General features: G+C 35.4%; 1 protein-coding gene across 1 annotated transcript in view; it reads left to right on the forward strand.

Annotated features, from left to right (window-relative positions):
• Nucleotides 1-574: 574 nt before the first annotated feature.
• Nucleotides 575-25,000, forward strand: part of LOC141392833 (GTP-binding protein 10 homolog) — a 112,635-nt gene continuing 88,209 nt past the window's right edge. Inside the window, exon 1 of the mRNA XM_073965806.1 lies at nt 575-584. The gene's annotated coding sequence lies outside the window, so the exon portion shown is untranslated. The remainder of the gene's footprint in view (nt 585-25,000) is intronic.

The following is a 25,000-nucleotide window of genomic DNA, read 5'->3' on the forward strand; positions in this document are numbered from 1 at the left end:
TCGATGAAAGCGCAAATGTTTTTCACTTTTGTACAGAAGATACCTGAAAGATTCGACTGATATAGTCAATTTTGGAAGTGGTCCTAATTTTGGAAGTCATTCCTTTTGATAGTTATGGTGTCAGCCGTCAATTTAGTTGGTCGCCGTAATATTTGGAGCTTTTAGACCAATCCTGACATAACCATGGACTTGTCCACGAAAAATACATTAAAGAAGACCGCAAGGAGTACTATTGGTCAAAATGTGCAATGGCTCCTCGAACAGCCCTTAAACTACACTTATGTTGAACTTTTGTGAGGGATGTATCCGAAGATGTTGTCCCAAATAGACCCTCTGGTACTTGATAATATGTACGTTTGGAAGTAATTTCAGGATGTTGAAAGTTTCGGTCAAATCGGATAATTTAAATTTTATGTTGGTGGTACCTGAAGGTGTTAATCGATATAATCCATTTTCGAACCTAATCTATGTCCCGAAAAAATCGATTTGGACTTTCGAGAGTTATTGTGCGCAAGATGTTAGGGAAACATTTTGAAGTCTTCCGGGGAAGAATTTGCCATAAGGTATTTTGAACAAAGTATTGGGAGATCCAAAATGTGGACCAAATATGTTGATCTGTTAGAGAGTTATAGTGTGCTCAAGACAGACAGACGGACGAACTGGGATATATGTCGACTCAAATTGTTTGAGGCGGGTTTTGTCAAAATATTTGATTAGTCTAAGAACATTATTTATCGTTAGTCTAACGGTTGAGGTTACAATATCAGGGAAAGGAGCTTACAACTGGGAGGTTTTTGCGGATTCTCTCAATGTCTATAGATGAGATAAATCCAAAAACAAGAAATAATCGCTGGAGGGATTTTTAAGTAAATCACGGCCAAAGTTTAAATTTTTAGGTTTATTTTAGGTTTTCGCGATTTTGCTTGGAAACCGGAAGTCCTATCGAAATGGGGCTAAAGAAAATTTTTTTGATTTGTTCGTATGTTTTACCATTTTTGAGATATAGAAGTTCGGGTCACATTTTTAAGATTTTTTTTTTTGTTAGGTTTTCACGATTTGCTTGAAGACGGTAAGTCTTATCGAAATGGGACTATACAAAAACTTATAACTGTGAAAATTCCCTATAAGATTGGCTTTCATAATTTGTTCCTAGGTTGTACCATTTTTGAGATATATAAGTTTAAGTTGTGAATTGCAGTCATGACATTGTTTTATAAGGAGACGATACAGTCAGTGAATTGTCCCAAATTGAACTTCTATATATCAAAACTGTTAAAACCTACGAAAACATCATAGAAAACAATCTTGTAGAGCATTTTTTACAGCTACAACATTTTCTTTAGTACCATATTGGTAGGGCTTGCGAGATTTATTGACCTAGATTTATTTAAAAACCGCTTCGACGATTTTTTGTGTTTTTTATTTTTCTCATCTATGAACCATCAATGAACCCAGGTGTAAGCTTCTTTTATTTAAAGTTGGTTCAAGAACACAGTGATATACAATACAAATTACAGCAGATTTTAAAACATATAACCAAATTTTGAGCATTAATCTCGCTTACGGTTGTTTTCAGCTACAAATTTGGTACTGATAGGAAAATCCAGATGGCATGCTATTTATAGCAGAAGTTATCACTTTATGATGCACAACAATAAATTTTTCTGCATTCTTTTCTCCCACTATTTAGCAACAAGTTGGTATAAAATAGGAAAACAAAATTTTTATTAATGCAGTAAAACAATTTTCTGATTGGTTTTCGAGATATACTCCACGGAGAACCCTTGATATGTCGTATATATTGTCCAATAGACATTTTATTTCATGTACTTCTAATCCGCACAATACTGAACTTGTAATCGTTTTGAATGGGGTTTAAATCCTCAAGACCTTTATATTCATTAAAGAATTCCAAAACACTGGCATGGCATAAAGAAGGAATGCAGTTTTAATGAAGCTTCTCTCAAAAAGAGTATTCAAACAATAAATGTTTAAATATTTCTTAGACAACTTATTAATAAAGTACATTTTCAGTACAGAACCTTCAGAACAATATAAGTTTTCATTTGAAATTTCAAAAACAAAAATTATTTTAGAGAAAAAAAGTAATAATTTGTTAAAGTAGCTCAAAAAATGTTGTCGGACCAAACCATTTCGGGCCCCCTGCGTACGTCCCTGTAAGCAAGTAAAATGTGGATATTGGTGTAAATTGTGCGATTTCATTTAACATCTGCATCTCGTATAACCTTTTCCAGAAGGATGTTTAATATATTACACGAAAGGCCGTCTCCTTGTCTGAAACCTCTTTTGGTACTTAATTCTTCGGAGAGGTTCTTTCCTATTTTAACTGAAGACCGATTATCAGTTAATGTCATCTTACAAGACCGAATGGCCTGGAATACCATTGAGTGTAGGGGGCCGTCGAAGGCTGCTTAAAATTCGAAAAAAATGGTAAGTGTCGATCTGATATTTCCAGGATTTGCCATAAGGTAAATATGTATATCTTCAATGGCTGGTTTGCCTGGTCCAAAGACGCTTAGTATGGTTTTAATTATTTCATTGACCATTGGCTTTAGTTTTCAAACTATATCCGAGACACTACCTCATATGCCAAAGAAAGCAGACTTATGCCCCTATAGTCTGAGCACACAGTCTTATCTGCTTTCTTGTGGACGTTCTTCCCGCCAGATGGTGCTAACTAGCTGATGCATACACCTTATCAGCGTGTCGCCTGCGGTGTTGAACAGCTCGGCTGGTAGGCCATCGCTTCCTGCAGCTCTATTATTCTTCAGACGATTTATTGCTGTCTTTACCACATCGTGGCCTGGCATTCAATACCATTTTTTGCGATTGGATCTAGTATATGGTATTAACAGTTTGGAAAAATGCTCCTTCCACATCCTCCGCACACTATCTGTATCAGTTACCAAATGACCTTGCTGGTCTCTACAGGAGGATGTGTCTGTATCAATACCATCAGTTTGCCATCCCACTCTTTGGCAGAATTTTCGGACTTCATTCTGGCTTCTGTACATATAGTTTTTTCCATCCTTCTTGGAGGTCTCTGTTATCGAAGAATTGATTTTGAGGCTGTTTACATGGGGTGGGCAATACTTTGCCATTGTGCTGATATGTTATCGGAACGAAGAGTCCTTTCATTAAGCAATTAGGCCAGTTGAATCAAATATACTGTGGCTATATGTTGTGATTGTAGCTTACCGATTTCCAACATTTGTGTGGTGTCTGTTCGCACCTTACAGCTGTAATACTGGACTTAAACATCAACTTCGAAGGTGGGCCTCATCGGTCCACTTCTTCTTCAAAAATTTGCGTTAACATGGTGTGCACGGAGGGAAACCCAATGTGAGATATGATGTTTGGCGACGTTACGCCGAAGAGGTGCCCAAGTTATTTTAATCAACAGTTAGTAGAGCACCCCGGGAGTGACAATGCCAAGAGAAGAGTACTACGTCGCATTAAATCTCTTCCTGTCGAAGAGGAACCACCACAATTTACATTGGATGAGCGTTAGAGACTGACGGTATCACCACGATAATGCTGAAACGGATAGGTGAGTCGGGAGTTCTCTATCTGTCGCTAACCACCAACATCGTTGCCGAAGTCTGGAAAATGGGCAGGATGGTTCCACTACTGAAGACAGTCAAGGATGCCAGCAAAAGTGAATTGTACAGTTGCCGATCATGGGTTCCGTAAACAAGTACTACAACAGTCATCTCAACACATATTAGTCGAGGACTTAACCAGAACAAGCAGTGCGATAGCACCGTTTTGGTCGCGCTCGACTTCTCAAAAACTTTTGATACTGTCAACTTTTGATACTGTCAAGCAGACTACCCTCCGGTCATGTTTGAAACATTGAATAATCAATTATATGAGTGGACCCCAGTCGTACGTGCAATTCAGGAATAAGAAGTCCAAACTCCATAAAGTGAAACAGCGAGTTCTCCAAGTTTGGGCGATATCTCCGGAACTAATTAACCTCTACCTCTCCTGTATTCCATTATTTTCAATATATTGGGGTGAAGTATCATGAGTTGGAGACATGGATCACTATCGTGTGCATTGCTTATGTCCTCTTCTGATAAATTATCCCAAATATCGTCCGGCATGTTCGCTTCCCTAAGATTTAGGGGGACGTTTTCCTCTATTGTGGAGTACCTTGCGCTGTCTGTCGAGACTGTCGTTTATGTTCTCTTGTTCCGAGATGACGTCCCGCCCTTAGTTACAGACCTTTTCTTTGTGACACCACAGCTTGAGCTGCTGCCAACATTAGTGCGGGGTTGGTTGTCAGTGTCCCTTTTGGTAAAAGTCCGGGATAGTGAAGTTGGTGCACTTGCAGAAGTGAAGACTGAGGGTGCCAAGGCATCCACACCTGTTGCTGTCAGTGTCCCCTTTTGGTAAAAGTTCGGGATAGTGAAGTTGGTGCACTTATAGAAGTGAGTACTGAGAGTGCCAAGGCATCCACAACTACATACACCAATCGAAGATTTATCATCGTATATCTATGAGATTTTGATTTGTGGAGGAACTGATGTCTACTGAGGCATAGCATACTTAACACACCAAGAACTTGACCACTAAGGCTACTAATCGTTAAGGCATCCAGGTATCAACGAGGCTCCGTTCAAACCTTGGAAAATACATATGTATAGACAGGTGTTCTGGGTAGATCACCACCTAATATATACATATGTCGCTCGTCCCATATATGTACTGTGGAATAGTCCATTAACGTCATTGGTTCGCGACATCCTCCTTTTTCAACCGGCCGTAGGACTGGCCTCGCCGGAGTTAATGGCTTGGGTAGGTCATCTGTTGTATTTTCTTTGGTGACTTTTACGTGACTGAAAAATACTCACTTAGGAATCGATCGTAGATGCTGGCATAAAATAAAATATGCATTTAATTCATATTACATTTCCATACATAAAACATTAATAAAGCCCCTCGTTTTTTTATTCCTAACATGCCTCCGTACAGTTAAAACGTTCATTAATTTAGCCAACCGAGAGTATTAGTTGTTGGCAAAGTACAAATTATGTGAACATATTTTCCGTACTTATGTTTTTAAATTAGGGTATTATGGTTAAACATGTGTCACCCGAACAATCTGCAGAGAGGCAGAGAATGTCGGGCGGGATACACTCTAAGTGAACTAATAAAAAAGTTATACAAGAAAAAAATTAGAAAGAAAAGAAAAACAAAATTCTAAAAACAACATCCTTAACAACGAGAGCACTTAGAATGTTCTACAGTTATGAAAAAAGGACTAAACTTTTTTTCTACAATATAAAGGACATAAGAGGAAAAAGGATGAACATAGCATAGCTCTATAAAAGAGCACACAACAAAAATTAGGGGTAACAAAACAATTTTTCACCCTTGTGGGGGTAAAATGCAAAAAAGGAAGACATGGCCTTTCATGATTGGTTGCCAACCAGCCGTGGGATTCCGCCCTCTTTGTTGCCGTTGTGATTTTTCTAAGAATCTGTTTTCTTTTTTTGTGAGTAACAATGTAGATTTTTTGCTCGTAACATTCTCATAATCCGTATCATTAGCTGGTGATGTTGAATGTCGTTGAATTATTTTATATTCTGTACATCTAACATGGTCTTACATCAAGTTTTTTCTGCACTAAGTACCCAATTTTGTGTCAGTTATTTGGTTAAGGCAAAGGGCTTGGAAGGACGGAGGGAGGTTGAAATGCCATCATGAAGCTTGATTGTCATTGTGATATCGTCACAACACAGATACATACAAATATACTCAAGCAGATATACATACAAAGGATGCTTGCTGACGTGAATGGTGGTACTCTACAAAAGATCTAGATTGGCGGCATCTGAATCACCTCAACGTAGAGAGGAACCTTTGTGGGTATGTTCAAGTGTGCCTTAAGAAGCAACTTTTCCTTTGGAAAGGGACATAAGAAGCAACATTTTGATTGGAAAGGGTCAAAAGAAGCAGCCTTTCCATTGGAAAGGGTCATAAAAAGCACAATTTCCCTTGGAACGGATCATAAGAAGCTGCCCTTCCATTGGAACGGGTCATAAGAAGCACTCTTTCTTTTGGTAAAGGTCATAAGGAGAACCCTTTAGTTTGGAAAGCATCATAAGATGAAACCTTTCCTTTGGAAAGAGTCATAAGACGCACCCTTTTCTTTGGAAAGCGTCATAAGATGAAGCCTTTCCTTTGGAACAGGTCATAAGAAGCAACCCTTCCATTGGAACGGGTCATAAGAAGCAACCCTTCCATTGGAACGGGTCATAAGAAGTACCCTTTCTTTTGGAAAAAGTCATAAGAAGAACCCTTTTCCTTGGATGAAACATTTCCTTTGGAAAGGGTCATAAGAAGCTCCACTTCCTTTGGAAAGGGTCATAAGAAGCAACATTTTCATTGGATAGGGTCAAAAGAAGCAACCTCTCCATTGGAAAGGCTCATAAGAAGCAACCCTTCCTTTGGAAAGGTTTATAAGAAGCAGCCTTTCCATTGGAATGGGTCATAAGAAGAACCCTTTCCTCTGGAAAGGGTCATAAGAAGCACCTTTTTATTTGGAAATGGTCTTAAGAAGGACCCTTTACTTTAGAAACTTTCTTAAGAAGCATTATTTCCTTTGGAAATGGTCTTAAGAGGGTGCTTCTTTAGAAATGGTCTTAAGCGGGTGCTTCTTTAGAAATGGTCTTAAGAAGCACCCTTTCCTTTGGAAATGGTCTTAAGAAGCACCCTTTCCTTTGAAAATGTTCTTAAGAAGCACCTTTTCCTTTGGAAATGGTCTTAAGATGCACCCGTTCCTTTGGAAATGGTCTTAAGGAGCACCATTTCCTTTGAAAATGTTCTTAAGAAGCATCCTTTTCTTTGGAAATGGTCTTAAGAAGCACCCTTTCCTTTGGATATGGTCTTAAAAAGCACCCTTTCCATTGGAAATATTCTTAAGATGCACCCTTTCCATTGGAAATGTTCTTAAGAAGCATCCTTTCCTTTGGAAATGGTCTTAAGAAGCACCCTTTCCTTTGGAAATGGTTTTAAGAAGCACCCTTTCCTTTGGAAATGGTCTTAAGAATCCACCTTTCTTTTGGAAATGGTCTTAAGAAGCACCCTTTCCTTTAGAAATGGTCTTAAGAAACACCCTTTCCTTTGGAAATGGTCTTAAGAAGCAACCTTCCTTTTGGAAATGGTCTTAGGAAGCACACTTTCCTTTGGAAATGGTCTTAAAAAACATCCTTTCTTTTGGAAATGGTCTAAAGAAGCACCCTATCCTTTGAAAATGGTCTTAAGAAGCACCCCATCCTTTGGAAATGGTCTTAGGAAGCAACCTATCCTTTGGAAATGGTCTTAAGAAGCACCCTATTCTTTTGCAAATGGTCTTAAGAAGCTCCATTTCCTTTGGAAATAGTCTTAAGAAGCACCCTTTCCTTTGGAAATGGTCTTAAGAAGCACCCATTCCTTTGGAAATGGTCTTAAGAAGCACCCATTCCTTTGGAAATGGTCTTAAGAAGCACCCTTGCCTTTCGAAATGGTCCTAAGAAGCACCCTTTCCTTTGGAAATGGTCTTAAGAAGCACCCTTTCCTTTAGAAATGGTCTTAAGAAACACCCTTTCCTTTGAAAATGGTCTTAAGAAGCACCCTTTCCTTTGGAAATGGTCTTAAGAAGCACCCTATCCTTTGAAAATGGTCTTAAGAAGCACCCTTTCCTTTGTAAATAATTTTAATTTTAATAATTTTAAGTCTTAAGGAGCAGTCATTCCTTTGAAGCATCCTTTGAAAAGAGCCATAATAAGCACCCTATAATTTAGAAAGGGTCTTAAGAAGTACCTTTTCCTTTGGAAAAGTTCATAAGGACACCTTAGCGCACAGCTTACTACAAACCGACCTATCGCGTTATAAGCGGTCAACAAGATTTCTTTATCTGCTCTTCAAATGTTGCCTGTTAGGGGCTTGAAGATCTGGTTCCTATATCTCGGAAATCTGCTACCATTGACCATAACATTCAAGTCAGTGCTCACCTCTGTACGTCGCCTTGGGGAACTCCCTGTTTCACTCTATGGGGCTTAAGACTTCTTGTTCCTGAATTCAACATACGACTGGCGTCCACACATATAACTGATTATCCTACGTTTAAACTTTGGACGGAGGGTAGCCTGCTCAATGTCCTCAAACAGCGTGGGTTGCTCAGTATCAAAGGCTTTTGATAAGTCGAATGCCACCAAGACTGTCCTGGACTGAGATATTCAACTTCCGGCTAATCTAGCTGTTTCAGTAGTACCATGGATTCCATGAGAGCCCATAGATTTGTATGATTTAGCGTTAATTATGGCATTGGCAGCATCATCCATTGTAAATTGTGCTTGTTCCTTCGCGACAGGAATAGATCTAATGCAACCCCGCTGGGGTTGGCTTGACGGATCTCATTTCGCTCATTTGCAAATCCCGTCGCCTCTGCCGGGAAGTTTGGTCTCACTTTGGATATTCGACCAGCATGTATATAGCGAACGCCTGCAACAGTGATCATGTTTCGGATCGCCCTCGCTGCTACCCGAACATCAGAAGGATTGGGCAGATCTCTGTAGCGATGATTGGTGAACAAACACTCTGTAACAATGCCAATTAGCATTCCCTCCCAAAACAAATAAACGATACAAATACACACATATGTACATTGAGTTCCGGATCAATGTGGAATCAAAGAACCCGCCGCCGTGGGATTGTCTATATAACGTTGGGATAGATTGGCGGCTTTTTCGGTAGGGTACCTCACAAATGTATTGCTTCCCATTCAATTATTTACCACCCACACACATACATACACATTTCCCCCTCATATTCATTTTGGTTTCGCTATTTTGGGGTTAAGTATACTTTTGGTCTGCTCTCCTCTTGCTGATGAACACGACAACGATGATGCTGACGACGACGACGACGACTCTGTAAAGGCACTTTGAGTTGGTTTTTCAAATGTATATCCTTTTTATCCTTTATGGTTGACACTAGAATGGATGCTCTTAAAATTAAGCTCTCAAATGTTTACAAGGACTTTGTGCTGTTTTATTTTCTTTGTTTTGTCAAGTATCAGGCAGCAGTGTCACTGGGGTATAAATGTGGGCGATATTGTGTGCGTGCCCTGAGGCAACGTAGAATGTGAAGTCACGTTAAGGCTTTTAAAATTGAATTAGTGACAGCAGTATTTGGTGAATTATCCTTGTTATCGTCGTATTTTCATCCTCATCATCTCGAGGCACACACACACATACGTGCACACAGAAGCAAACTCAATTGCACAGCTTGAATGAAAAATGTTGGAAAATATGACCATAAAACTTGATTACCTTTTTTGGACTCAACAACAACAAGAACAACAATAAAAAAATAGAAGAATGCAATAACTTTATGAAAGATTGCATAAAATGGAAATTACTTATTGTTTTTTTTCTGTTGTCCATCTGCAAAAGTGAGTGCCATGACAACAATGGATTTGATTGTTATTCGAAAATGAAAAAAAAAAAAAGTTATTTATGCGTGGTATGTTATGTATAAATTTTTTATACACTTTGTTATATCCCAGTTCCGAAGAAAACTTTATTTTACTTCGTTTTAATTAACATTTAACATTGATAACAAATAATAAACATTTCGCATAAATAAAGACCCGCTTAACCACAAAATGAACTCAATGTAGGAAACAAAAAAATAAACCTAACTGACCATTCGTTACAATTAACTATCGGTTAAACGCGTATTATCATAATAAGGTGAGGTTAAACAGCACATACACATATATGTAAATTAATGTTGATATAAATGATATAAAATGTGTGGGAAAGTCTACCACTGTTTCCTCTATCATTTTTACGATAATTACAACAAATGTGTACTACACACACTGACATATATACATAAACATTATATTAGTATTTATCATTTTATATTCATGTCATAGAACACTAGATTACAATTTGTTAGTTTGTTGGCTTACCGATTCATATGTCGTTTTTAAAATCACACTACTCGAGTTGTATGCTGGCATTTATATCCAAACTAGCAAATGCCCGCTACTTCGTATGCGGGAAGGGAACAAAATATATATAAACAATATTTAATACGGGAATGGTGAATACTGGAGATTCTGTTGTACTAAGACCTATTTTTATTACCAATATTTTTTTCGATTGTAGTCAGAATTTACAAAAAAAAAAAATCTGAAGTATCGCATCCCTACACAACTACCATATTTTCCAAAACTACGTATCACATTGCAAATTTCAGATTTGACTCATGATTTTAACCCTTCACTAACACAGCATTCCCTTCCAGTACGAATTTCCAAACACTAAACTTTATCTCACGCCTTCACAACAACAATCACGCACATTTACAATGCAAGGTTCTAGTTTTAGCGGTTTCGCCCAGCACCCGAATAGGTCCGTTAAATTTTCGGCATTCAAAATGGTCATAAAAATCCAAAATGACCATAAAAATCCACGTTTTCGTATATCCCCATATAACGGTACCTCTCGACTTAGTGTATTTTAAAAGATTACTTCCTTATATTCAACATATATCCTAACCCCAATTCACTTTTCCAGCTTTATCTGTTCTCCTGAAACCCATTATAGTACTATTTAGTACTTTTTGTATAAATATGTACGAATTTTCAAAACCTCCTCCCTACCTCCACTCTAAACACCAATTGCTAATCTAGTACCGAATTTCAAAATTCCAGTTCTACCCTTTACAAAGTCCCAAATTGTTCAAAATTCTCTACCATATAGCAAATACCAAAAGGTACCAAATTTTGTACCATTTAGAACTTTTCGTACACGATTTTCCGAAATGTACTTTCATATCTCAGCTCTATCCGTTCACCTAAATCCAAATTGTACTAAATTTAGTATCATTTAGTACTTTTCGTGCACTTATAGCTCGAATTTCTAAAAACCTTTCTTTGTTAATCTCCATCAGTGACCCTCATTACAAATTTCAGGATTCAAGCTCAATCCGTTCACCCAAATCCAAATTGTACTAAATTTAGTACCATTTAGAACTTTTCGTGCACTTTTAGTTCGAATTTACAAAGACCTTTCTTTGTTACTCTCCACCACTGACCCTAATTTAAATTTCAGGATTCCAGCTCTATCCATTCATCCAAATCCAAATTGTACAAAATTTTGTACCATTTAGTACTTTTCGTACCCTTATAGTTCGAGTTTACAAAAACCTTCATTGTTACTCTTCATCAGTGACACTCATTCCAAATGTCTGTATTCCAGTTCAATCCGTTCACCCAAATCAAAATTTTACTAATTTAGTACCATTTAGTACTATTCGTGCTATTATAGTTCGAATTTCTAAAAACCTTTCATTGTTACTCTTCATCAGTGACCCTCATTCCAAATGTTTGTATTCCCGTTCTATCCGTTCACCCAAACCCAAATTGTACTAAATTTAGTACCATTTAGTACTTTTCGTGCACTTATAGTTCGAATTTCTAAAAACCTTTCTTTTTTACTCTCCATCAGTGACCCTCATTACAAATTTCAGGATTCCAGCTCTATCCGTTCACCCAAATTCAAATTGTACTAAATTTAGTACCATTTAGTACTTTTCGTACACTTATAGTTCTAATTCCAAAAACCTTTAATTTTTACTCTTCATTAGTGATCCTCATTCCAAATTTCAGGATTCCAGCTCAATCCGTTCACCCAAATCAAAATTGTACTAAATTTAGTACCATTTAGTACTTTTCGTACCCTTATAGTTGGAATTTCCAAAAACCTTTCATTGTTACTCTTTATCAGTGACCCTCATTCCAAATGTCTGTATTCCAGCTCTATCCATTCACCCAAATCTAAATTGTACTAAATTTAGTACCATTTAGTACTATTCGTGCACTTATAGTTCGAATTTCCAAAAAGTTTTCTTCGTTACTCTATACAATTGACCGTAATTTCAAATTTCAGGATTCCAGCTCCATCCGTTCACACAAATCCAAATTGTACTAAATTTAGTACCATTTAGTACTTTTCGTACCCTTAAAGTTCGAATTTCCAAAAACCTTTCATTGTTACTCTTCATCAGTGGCCCTCATTACAAATTTCAGGATTCAAGCTCAATCCGTTCATCCAAATCCAAATTGTACTAAATTTAGTACCATTTAGAACTTTTCGTGCACTTTTAGTTCGAATTTACAAAAACCTTTCTTTGTTACTCTCCACCACTGACCCTAATTTCAAATTTCAGGATTCCAGCTCTATCCATTCATCCAAATCTAAATTGTACAAAATTTAGTACCATTTAGTACTTTTCGTACCCTTATAGTTCGAGTTTACAAAAACCTTCATTGTTACTCTTCATCAGTGACACTCATTCCAAATGTCTGTATTCCAGTTCAATCCGTTTACCCAAATCAAAATTTTACTAAATTTAGTACCATTTAGTACTTTTCGTATCCTTATAGTTCGAATTTCCAAAAACCTTTCATTGTTACTCTTCATCAGTGACCCTCATTCCAAATGTTTGTATTCCCGCTCTATCCGTTAAACCAAAACCCAAATTGTACTAAATTTAGTACCATTTAGTACTTTTCGTGCACTTATAGTTCGAATTTCTAAAAACCTTTCTTTTTTACTCTCCATCAGTGACCCTCATTACAAATTTCAGGATTCCAGCTCTATCCGTTCACCCAAATTCAAATTGTACTAAATTTAGTACCATTTAGTACTTTTCGTACACTTATAGTTCTAATTCCAAAAACCTTTAATTTTTACTCTTCATTAGTGATCCTCATTCCAAATTTCAGGATTCCAGCTCAATCCGTTCACCCAAATCAAAATTGTACTAAATTTAGTACCATTTAGTACTTTTCGTACCCTTATAGTTGGAATTTCCAAAAACCTTTCATTGTTACTCTTTATCAGTGACCCTCATTCCAAATGTCTGTATTCCAGCTCTATCCATTCACCCAAATCTAAATTGTACTAAATTTAGTACCATTTAGTACTATTCGTGCACTTATAGTTCGAATTTCCAAAAAGTTTTCTCGTTACCCTATACAATTGACCGTAATTTCAAATTTCAGGATTCCAGCTCCATCCGTTCACACAAATCCAAATTGTACTAAATTTAGTACCATTTAGTACTTTTCGTACCCTTAAAGTTCGAATTTCCAAAAACCTTTCATTGTTACTCTTCATCAGTGGCCCTCATTACAAATTTCAGGATTCAAGCTCAATCCGTTCACCCAAATCCAAATTGTACTAAATTTAGTACCATTTAGAACTTTTCGTGCACTTTTAGTTCGAATTTACAAAAACCTTTCTTTGTTACTCTCCACCACTGACCCTAATTTCAAATTTCAGGATTCCAGCTCTATCCATTCATCCAAATCTAAATTGTACAAAATTTAGTACCATTTAGTACTTTTCGTACCCTTATAGTTGGAGTTTACAAAAACCTTCATTGTTACTCTTCATCAATGACACTCATTCCAAATGTCTGTATTCCAGTTCAATCCGTTTACCCAAATCAAAATTTTACTAAATTTAGTACCATTTAGTACTTTTCGTATCCTTATAGTTCGAATTTCCAAAAACCTTTCATTGTTACTCTTCATCAGTGACCCTCATTCCAAATGTTTGTATTCCCGCTCTATCCGTTAAACCAAAACCCAAATTGTACTAAATTTAGTACCATTTAGTACTTTTCGTGCACTTATAGTTCGAATTTCTAAAAACCTTTCTTTTTTACTCTCCATCAGTGACCCTCATTACAAATTTCAGGATTCCAGCTCTATCCGTTCACCCAAATTCAAATTGTACTAAATTTAGTACCATTTAGTACTTTTCGTACACTTATAGTTCTAATTCCAAAAACCTTTAATTTTTACTCTTCATTAGTGATCCTCATTCCAAATTTCAGGATTCCAGCTCAATCCGTTCACCCAAATCAAAATTGTACTAAATTTAGTACCATTTAGTACTTTTCGTACCCTTATAGTTGGAATTTCCAAAAACCTTTCATTGTTACTCTTTATCAGTGACCCTCATTCCAAATGTCTGTATTCCAGCTCTATCCATTCACCCAAATCTAAATTGTACTAAATTTAGTACCATTTAGTACTATTCGTGCACTTATAGTTCGAATTTCCAAAAAGTTTTCTTCGTTACTCTATACAATTGACCGTAATTTCAAATTTCAGGATTCCAGCTCCATCCGTTCACACAAATCCAAATTGTACTAAATTTAGTACCATTTAGTACTTTTCGTACCCTTAAAGTTCGAATTTCCAAAAACCTTTCATTGTTACTCTTCATCAGTGGCCCTCATTCCAAATTTCAGGATTCCAGCTCTATCCGTTCACCCAAATCCAAGTTGTACTTAATTTAGTACCATTTAGTACTTTTCGTACACATTAGTACGATTTTCCAAAACCATTTAATTACATCAACACCACTTCCCAACCTTGATTTCCATACCAAATTCCATGATTCTAGCTACATCCGTTCAAAATATACAATTGGTACTAAATTTTGTAAATTTTAGTACTTTTCGTACACTTATAGTTCGAATTTCCACAAACCCTTTGGCACATCTTTCTAACTCTCCATCAGTGATCCTCATTCCATATTTCAGAGTTCTAGCTCTTACTGTTTGCCTAATACAAAGGATACCATATTTAGTACCTTTTAGAACTTTTCGTACACTTCTAGGTCGAATTTCCAAAAACCCAGCCTTATCTCACCCCTACACACCAACAGCAACCTACACCCAAAATTTCAACTTTCTAGCTTCAGCGGTTTCGTCTGGGCGCTGATGAATCAGTCAGTCAGTCAGTCGGTGAATACCTCACCTCACTGCTCTTTTATATATATAGATTGATGAATTGAGAAGCTTCTGTTAGGTTAGGTCAAGTTAGGTGATAGGATGCGCAGCTGCCGTTGATTGTTGACAGCCCCAGCGATCCATTGTGTTTATCCTGATATCCCACTAACTAGTCAAAAATATGATGATTTTCTTAAAAAAATCCACTAGCTCTATAAAACATTTTTTACAAAATCCACGAACTCTAAACATTCTTTTTTAAAAAAACCCCCAACGCTCTAAAAAATATTTTTTAAAAATTCCAAGAGCTCTAAAAAATACTTTTTTTAAAAATCCAAGTGCTCTAATTTTTTTTTTAAAAATAAACCCCCAAAGCCCTAAAAAATATTTTTTAAAAAATCCACGAGCTCTAAAAAATAATTTTTGAAAGATTTTTGAAAAAATCCACGAGCTCTGAAATTTTTTTAAATCCAAGAGCTCTAAAAAATATTTTAAAAAATCCACGAGCTCCAAAAAAATATTTTTTTAAAAAACCCATGAGCTCTAAAAAATATTTTTTAAAAACTCCAAGAGCTCTAATAAATATTTTTTAAAAAATCCACGAGCTCCAAAAAAATATTTTTTTTAAAAACCCATGAGCTCTAAAAAATATTTTTTAAAAACTCCAAGAGCTCTAAAAAATATTTTTTAAAAAATCCACGAGCTCTAAAAAATATTTTTTAAAAAAAACACGAGCTCTAAAAATATTTTTTTTAAAAATTCCACGAGATCTAAAAAATATTTTTATAAAAATCCACGAGCTCTAAAAAATAATTTTTAAAAGAATCCACGAGTTCTACGAGCTCTACATTTTTTTTAAATCCACGAGCTCTAAATTTTTTTTTTAATCCACGAACACTAAAAAATATATTTTAAGAAATGCACGCATTCTAAGAAATATTTTATAAAAAATCCACTAGCTCTAAAATTTTTTTAAATCCACGAGCTCTAAAAATATTTTTTAAAAAATCCACGAACACTAAAAAATATATTTTAAGAAATGCACGCGCTCTAAGAAATATTTTATAAAAAATCCACTAGCTCTAAAATTTTTTTAAATCCACGAGCTCTAAAAATATTTTTTAAAAAATCCACGAGCTCTAAAAAATAATTTTTGAAAGATTTTTGAAAAAATCCACGAGCTCTAAAATTTTTTTAAATCCACGAGCTCTAAAATTTGTTTTAAATCCACGAGCACTAAAAAATAAATTTTAAGAAATGCACGAGCTCTAAGAAATATTTTATAAAAAATCCACGAGCTCTAAAATTTTTTTAAATCCACGAGCTCTAAAAATATTGTTTAAAAAATCCACGAGCTCTAAAAAATAATTTTTGAAAGATTTTTGAAAAAATCCACGAGCTCTAAAATTTTTTTAAATCCACGAGCTCTAAAATTTGTTTTAAATCCACGAGCACTAAAAAATATATTTTAAGAAATGCACGAGCTCTAAAATTTGTTTTAAATCCACGAGCACTAAAAAATATATTTTAAGAAATGCACGAGCTCTAAGAAATATTTTATAAAAAATCCACGAGCTCTAAAAAATAGTTTTTAAGAAATCCACGAGCCCTAAAAATATTCTTTGGAATCCACAGAGTAGAGGGCGGCGTGTTGGTGCACCAGTTAAAAGGAAGAGAAGGTCGAACGACGCAGAACTTCAAGCAGCAAACTATTCATGGAACGACGTCAGTCAAGCATCGCACAACAGAGTCCGATATAAATGGATGGTTCAGGCCCTATGCTCCACAGGGAATGAAGGATAAAAGAAGAATAAGAAAAGATATTTAAAAAATCCGCGAGGCATAAAAAATATTTTTATTTTTTAAAATCCATGAGCTCTTAAAAATATTTTTCAAAAACTCCACGAAGACTAAAAAATAATTAAAAAATGTTCCAGCCCTAAAAACTAATAAAAAATCCACGAGGCTTAATTTTTTTTTAATCCATTACGCCTAAACAATATTTTTAAAATAATCCCCAATTTGTTAAAAAATCCAAGATCTCCAAAAAATATTTGTTAAAAAATCCAGGATCTCCAAAAAATATTTTTTAAAAATTCCACGAGCTCTAAAAAATTTTTAAAAGAATCCAAGAGTCCTAAAAAAAAAATTTAAATAATCCACGAGTCCTAAAAATATTTAAAAAATCGACAAGTCCTTAAAAATAGTTTTTGAAAAAATCCACGAGCTCTAAAAATATTTTTTAAAAATCCACGAGCTCTAAAAATATTTTTTAAAAATCCACGAGCCCTAAAATATTTTTTAAAAAATACAGAAACTCTTAAAGTTATTTTCTTAAAAAATTCAAGAGCTCTAAAAAATATTTTTTTTAAAATCTACTAATAAAAATATAATAATAATATAATAATAAAAACTCCACGAGACCTAAAAAATATTTTTTTTTTTTAAATCAACGAGGCTTAAAAAATTTTTAAAAAGATACATGAGACCTAAACAATATTTTTAAAAATACCACGAGGCCTAAAAAATATTTTTTAAAAATTCTTGGAGCCCTAAACTTATTTTTTAAAAAATCCCCGAGCCCTAAAATGTACTTTTCAAAAAATCCATAATCCCTAAAAAATATTTTTTTAAAAAATTCACTTGTCCTAAAAAATATTTTTTTCCAGAAGGAAGCACTCTTTCTTTTAGAAAGGGTCTGTAGAAGCGCTCTTGAATTCAGATATGGCATATAAAAGCAACCTTTCTTTCAGAAATAGCCTACACAAGGTATGTATTTATGGAGTGTTTTATTTAACTTGCTTTGTTTCCTGTTTGTATAGTTCAAATATAAAAACACATTTTTAACAAAGTTGCAGTTGACCAATCGAACTAAAACTTTGCACACTTTTCAGATTAAGATGACAATACAGGAATATGAAACCAAAACCAACATGGTTCCACTTTTTTCCTATGGCCCCCATATAACGGTACCACCCGATTTCAGGTATTTGGAGTATTTTATCTTCATTCTTACCCCGGATTGGCTGTAATATGGCATTTAGGGTTCCCAAAGGTACAGCCACCAAAGGTACACCCCACACAAAAATTGTGGACATAGGTTCAGTTTTTGGTATAGCCCCCTTATAACAGTACCTCCCGATTTCAGGCATTTTAAAGGTTATATCTACATTTTCGGCCAACATTGACTGTAATTTGGTTACGGGTTATCAGAGGTAAAAAAATTGTAATTACTAAACTGTTAAGATTAAAAAATAATTAAAAAAAAAATACTCTACAGTGTTTTATTTTTATATTTTCGCTTAGCAGCAAGTAGTATGTTTTTCTGCATGATGGAATCTCTCAAACGCTTGCATTTAAATCAAAGATGGTGACAAAATGAAACGGCAAGCGTTTTATTTGAGAGATTACATCATGAAGGAGAATATACTACTTGATGCTAAGCGAAAAATAGTTTTCTAGTTTTTAGGGCATTTATAAATAAAGAACTGTAGCTTATTTTTTAATTATTTTTTATTTAGCAATTAGTCTTTTCTGGGACTAATCATGGCCTGTTTAATACATTTGAGAAAATTTCTTGCTATCATCGAACAACATTTTCAAAAATATAAAACAGTGTTTTTATTTTAGTATTTTTATTGTACATATGTATATATTTATGTAAATGGTATCCTGCAGATCCATACATATACACATCTATCCGTTTGCATTTGATTATATACCCACTCATCAAACACACATTGCGTACATTAAATTCATTAAATGCCACAATTATTGTAATTAATTTTTTGTAGCAGAGAACAGAAGAGAAGAAAAATTATTAATTGATAAAAGCATCATTTACACTCCCATCAATGTCTGTCTGGTGGTCCTCCGGTATGTGGGTGTGAATATAAACAGATACATACATACATATGTATGTGTTATACATTTTGTGTATGTATTTATATTTGACGGAAAGGTTTTATGTAGACATATTGCAACTCAGTCAATTGATTGGAAATTAATGAATGGTATCTAACGCTGACGCTGTTCCTATGGTGCAGGACATATTATCGAAAAAGGTTTATGATAGAAGAAAGTTCCGGAGTTCTGTATTTATTTATTTATTTGTTGTAAAAATAAAACAAAAAAACAAACATACATACATATGTTCCCACAACATCCCCGAAGGCACAAGAGAGACTTCTCTCATATCAATGAATATACGCCGATTCATATTGGCTCAAAGGTATGAGACCTACTTTGTATCGCTGAGTCCGAACGTCGTGTCTTACGACATCACTTGTAGAGAAGATTTACATGGCTGAAATACTAAAGAAATGTAAGCCAACATTACGCTGAGGGAATTTGCTACAGCCGAACATTTTGATGTTCTGGTTAGGAATTGAACGGCAGAACTTCTGAGTGCAAGGTGGACGGCTTAACACTGCAAACATGCAACTTGCTCCAAAGTTCAAGAATGTCCATTATAAATTACAACCCTGTTTGCCAATTTAACGATTGTCATTTGGGGAAATTTGTAATACAGGAATTCCAGCTCCGAATTCTTTTAGTTCGTGCCGGGACGGTGAAATGCAATAGATGTCGCGCTGCATCTCAAGGGATGCTCTGGACACTTTCATGTAGGGGCTACGACAAAAACTTGCAGCTGCATGTTTCGTGAACACAGCCCTCATTGAGTAGCCGTTTTCGTCATTAGAATGCAAGATTCCCTCGTGGAGGTGGGGGACTAGCTTTACCGCTGCGCCAGTCTGTTGAATATCTGGATCTAGCGTCCCATTCAATTGTGGAACTGCCGAGTTATAGTCGCACCGAAGGTCGTAAGCGATTGGTCTTAGGGGGCTTGGTTTTGGTTGATTCGCCAATGAGGACATCCCTATCAGAGAGTGCCACAGTTCATCAGACATAACCATTGTAGCACCAGGTCTAACATACGGCGTCACCTGGCAAATCGTCGAGTCTCCTGGGGTAGATCATCTCCCTAAAATTGTCTCCATCAGCAAACCGCCCGACGTCATCACCTCTGAACACCGTACTTTCATAAATCAACTATCTGCGCCAATGTTTTCAAAACATGATCTTCTTTACATGGTCTACGACATCGATGTTCCCAATGTTAATGAAACTATTTCATATCGGGATTTCACCAAAATTAATTATGAAATTTTAAACCAGCACATATGCAATATAAATTGGAATGATCTTTATGAGATTGCAAATGTTAATGATCAAGTACATTTTCTTCAAGAAAAATGTAATCTGCTTTTGAATGAATGTGTGCCCATTAAAACTTTTTCACCAAAACATAAGGAGAAACCTTGGTTTAACAACCACATCAAACACCTCATATGCAAACGAGATGCTAGCTATAAAAGATGGAAAAAATACAAAACGTCAGAACTCTACAAACAATTCAAATGTGATAGACGAGAAGTCGCAATAAATATACAAAAGGCTAAATCTAATTACTACAAATATAAATTCTCTACAGCAGTAAGCAGCAAAGCTAAGTGGGCGAAAATACGCGAAATCGGTATTGGGCAGAATTCCAGATCTAATGCAAATGTTGACATTGATATCGACGAGTTAAATTCAAAATTTGTTGGTGATAACTCTGTTTTGAGTTGCGACAATTTCTATTCAAACTTACATACAGTACAGAATGAAGATGCATTTTCTTTTAGATGTGTTCAACAAGATGAAGTTTGCTCAACTTTCAGAGAGATTACTTCGAATGCAGAAGGACTGGACGGTATTGATCCTAAGCTTTTAAGAATAATATTGCCATCGTTACTGCCTTGCATAAAATTCATATTAAATACGGTACTTCTCAAGTCTGTTTTTCCTGACTCGTGGAAACGAGCCAAAATCATTCCACTACCTAAATCGAACAAAGATTTCCGCCCAATAGCATTATTGCCTTTAATATCTAAAGTTATGGAAAGTTTGATCTATAAACAAATAAATGATTACGTTTCTAAAAACAAATTGTTAACTGAGCATCAATCCGGATTTAGGAAAAACAGAAGCTGTGTCACCGCTCTTATAAATGTCGCTGAAGACCTAAGATCTAACATGGACAATAGACAAGATTCATTTCTTATACTTTTGGACCACAGCAAAGCATTCGACACCGTAAACCATTCGATTCTCCTAAAAAAACTTGAAAAACTATTTAACTTCTCCACATCTGCTTGCCGTCTAGTTAATTCATACTTGAGTAATAGATCACAAATTGTTTGTCATAACAATAAGTTTTCGTCAGAGTTACCAGTAAACAATGGTGTGCCTCAAGGATCAGTTTTGGGACCTCTACTATTTTGTATTTACATCAATGATCTACCGGACACTTTGAGACATTGTCAATTACATATTTATGCTGATGATGTACAACTGTATTTGGGATCGAACTCAAAGAATTTGCAAGCAACAATTAATAAAATAAATGATGATCTGAATCACATCTCAACCTGGGCTGAAAACAACAAATTAAAAATAAATCCCTCTAAATCAAAATGTATTCACATTGCAAGAAACAAACGTCAAAGTGATATCGATCACTTAAAAATCAAGGGATCTGTAATTGAGTACGTTTGTTCGGCATCAAATCTTGGTGTGGTATTCAATGAACAACTATCATGGTCAAACCACATAAATACGGCAGCCGGAAAAGTTTACGGGATGCTACGGAATCTCTGGACTGTACACACCACCACCCCCATGGAAATTCGCATGTTACTTGCAAAATCATACCTCATCCCAGCTCTACTGTACGGCTCTGAAGTCTTTTATAGTTGTGACTATACCGACCACTGCAAACTGAATGTCACGTTTAACAATATTGCAAGATATGTATTTAATAAAAAGCGCAGCGATCGGATCTCTGAATTCGCGAATAAAATATTTAATATGTCGTTTGACAAGTATCTGAAATACAGGAGTCTCATATTTCTGCATACAATTTTAAGTACGAAGGAGCCATCATACTTAATGGAACGCATACAATTTGGACAATCGGAAAGAGACAAGAGAATTATACAGTTAAAATTTAAAAGCTCCAAATCTGAGAAGCATTTCTTCATACCAACTATCCGTCTTTGGAATTGTCTTCCACCTTATATACAGACTATACGCAACAACCTGCAATTTAAACATGCTTTACACAAATACCTCATTACAAATGATTTGCAAATGTAGTACTTAATTAATTATTAATTTTTATATCATTTTAATTTTTGCTACTAGTAATACTTATATTTTTACAGATAATTTACTTCAAGAAATATTCTTTGTACCACTAGCACTAATTCATAAGAATTTTATTCTCATTGTGCTATATTTTCTTTAATAAATAAACAAACAAACAAACATGGGGAAGCTAAACAGAAGTGAAGCCAATTTTCCTTGTGAATTGTGGGCAATGATTAAGTCACTCTCGAACCCTGGTTATTTTAATCGACAGTTTGTCGACCACCCCGGGATTGACAAGGCAAACAGAAGAGTACTACGTCGAAAGCATTGTCAGGCATTGTCACTGTTTACACTGTTTGATATCATGGAGCAGTCTACCCTCCGGCCATGTTTGAAACGTCGAATAATTAATTACACAGTACAACAAAATTGAACTTTTTTTAAATTGACTGAATAGACCCTAGAAACTGACATACATGTGTGTATCATGAATGATCATAAGAAATTTAGTTAGGATACGGCTAGTTACTTCGATTTCAAGGGTTAATTCAGAACAGGAGTAGTCGCCATCATTATAGTATTTAGGACCATGCCAAAACCATGGATGTTAGATATATACTCACTGGACAATAGCCGTAGACTATCCCCGCATTTTAACATACAATATCAGGAACCTATGACTTATTCTGATGACGTCATTTTAGTTTATAGTGCTAAAGTCCAATCTGGGTTATCAGTATTTTCCCTATATATATTTACCATAGATATTTCAAAAACAGTTTGGATCGAGAAAGAAAGAATTTATAATGAAAAATATCAATAAAGTATATTTTGTGACTGCAGATAACGAAAATGTGATTAAAAACAGTAGAATATGGTCCTAAATCATATATAAAAAACGAAAGCTTCTGGAGATGTTAAATATTATAGCTACAAATTTATTTTGTTCAGAGACTCATAATGAAATTTGGTTTAGAATATTTCTTCCTTTGACACAATTCACAAACAATGAAGGTTTTTTGGGACATTTTGACTCAGTATGGAATAAATATTAATTAAGAGTCTAAGGGCCATTATTATATGTGTTCTTTTACTATCTGATGGATTTGAAAACGCAAAATAAACCAATTTAGAGGCATTCAAAATATAATTTTTACATTGAAAGTTATTGCCAAAAAGCTCCTTCTTGATATTCAATCATCACATTTAACTTTATGTTAACCGGAAAGCTATAAATCCGTTCGGTAAATCCAAACTATAACAAAAGAAGACATATAATAATGGGGGTATAAGTTTAACAAATAATTTCTACCTATAATATCTAATTTTGTAACGTCATTTTCTTAACAAAATATTTTACTAAGATATCTAGATACCTATCTGGGAAATTTTGTGTAGAATACTCTTCTTTTAACACCTTTCGTCTAAAACTAAATTTTATGTTACTTTAATGCACTCGCAAACACTCTCAGTGTTTTGTCGCAAACTTGATGTATATATTGATATATATTGTAAATACATAGTTCATTTATTTATGGAGAATATTTTTGTCTTTGACGTCTTCTATCTAGAATGAAGCTTTGTGGGACAAAACTTAATAAACTCAGATAAAGTACAACATTAACCCTAAACGTGATTTTACTTTTGACAGATTTCTGGCGTTTAGGTACGATTTAGAGTTTTGGTGTATTCTGGGACCTATAGTAAAATTTTATGACAAATAATTTTGTAGAGTATTTTGATCTGATACGATCACATTTTAAAGGAGTTTTTAAAGGTTTTTTTTTAAGGAACCAAGTGAAACTGTTTAATCCCCAAGGTGAGGTGATATCTCCACAACTGTTTAACTGAACTGAGATGTAGTCACACGATCCTCAAGTGCATAATCGGCATCACGTTGACTGCAGATAAAGAAACTTAGGTAAACACATATAACGCGATAAGTAATTCCGTAATATGCTATGCGGCGCCGCCAATGTATGTAGGTAAGAGCAACGCGATGGAAACATATTCAAACATGTCATCAATGGACCATCTGCATGAGGAGACAAAGTTGCTTCCATTGCGGCAACGCAATGAAATGCTCTCGTTGCAAGTGGGCGTTACTGTGAGAGTCATCTAAACACCAGGCCCCCTTCTCCCCACCCAGACATGTCTTGTGGAAACTACATAATCTTGAAAGAGAGGGCCCTTAGAGCAAGAGATAACCTATAGTTCAACAAGCGTATCATGCAGGTTTAATAGGGTGCTCCTATAGACCCTTTCTGAAAAAAATGGTGCTTCTTAGACCATTTTTGATAGAATGGGTGCATCTACAGAAAGAAAGGGTGCTTCTTCCGAAAGAAAGGGTGCTTCTATAGACCATTTATGAAAGATAGGGTGCTTCTATTTACCCTTTCTGAAAAAAAGGTTGATTCTATAGAACCTTTCCGTAAGAAAGGGTGCTACTATAGACCCTTTCTGAAAGAAAGGGTGCTTCTATAAACCCTTTCGGAAAGAAAGGGTGCTTCTATAAACCCTTTCGGAAAGAAAGGGTGCTTCTATAAACCCTTTCGGAAAGAAAGGGTGCTTCTATAAACCCTTTCGGAAAGAAAGGGTGCTTCTATAAACCCTTTCGGAAAGAAAGGGTGCTTCTATAAACCCTTTCGGAAAGAAAGGGTGCTTCTATAAACCCTTTCGGAAAGAAAGGGTGCTTCTATAAACCCTTTCGGAAAGAAAGGGTGCTTCTATAAACCCTTCGGAAAGAAAGGGTGCTTCTATAAACCCTTTCGGAAAGAAAGGGTGCTTCTATAAACCCTTTCGGAAAGAAAGGGTGCTTCTATAAACCCTTTCGGAAAGAAAGGGTGTTTCTATAAACCCTTTCGGAAAGAAAGGGTGCTTCTATAAACCCTTTCGGAAAGAAAGGGTGCTTCTATAAACCCTTTCGGAAAGAAAGGGTGCTTCTATAAACCCTTTCGGAAAGAAAGGGTGC

Source organism: Musca autumnalis, unplaced genomic scaffold (assembly GCF_047663935.1).
Source record: "Musca autumnalis isolate F117 unplaced genomic scaffold, ASM4766393v1 scaffold_2, whole genome shotgun sequence".
Classification (NCBI taxonomy): Eukaryota; Metazoa; Arthropoda; class Insecta; order Diptera; family Muscidae; genus Musca; species Musca autumnalis.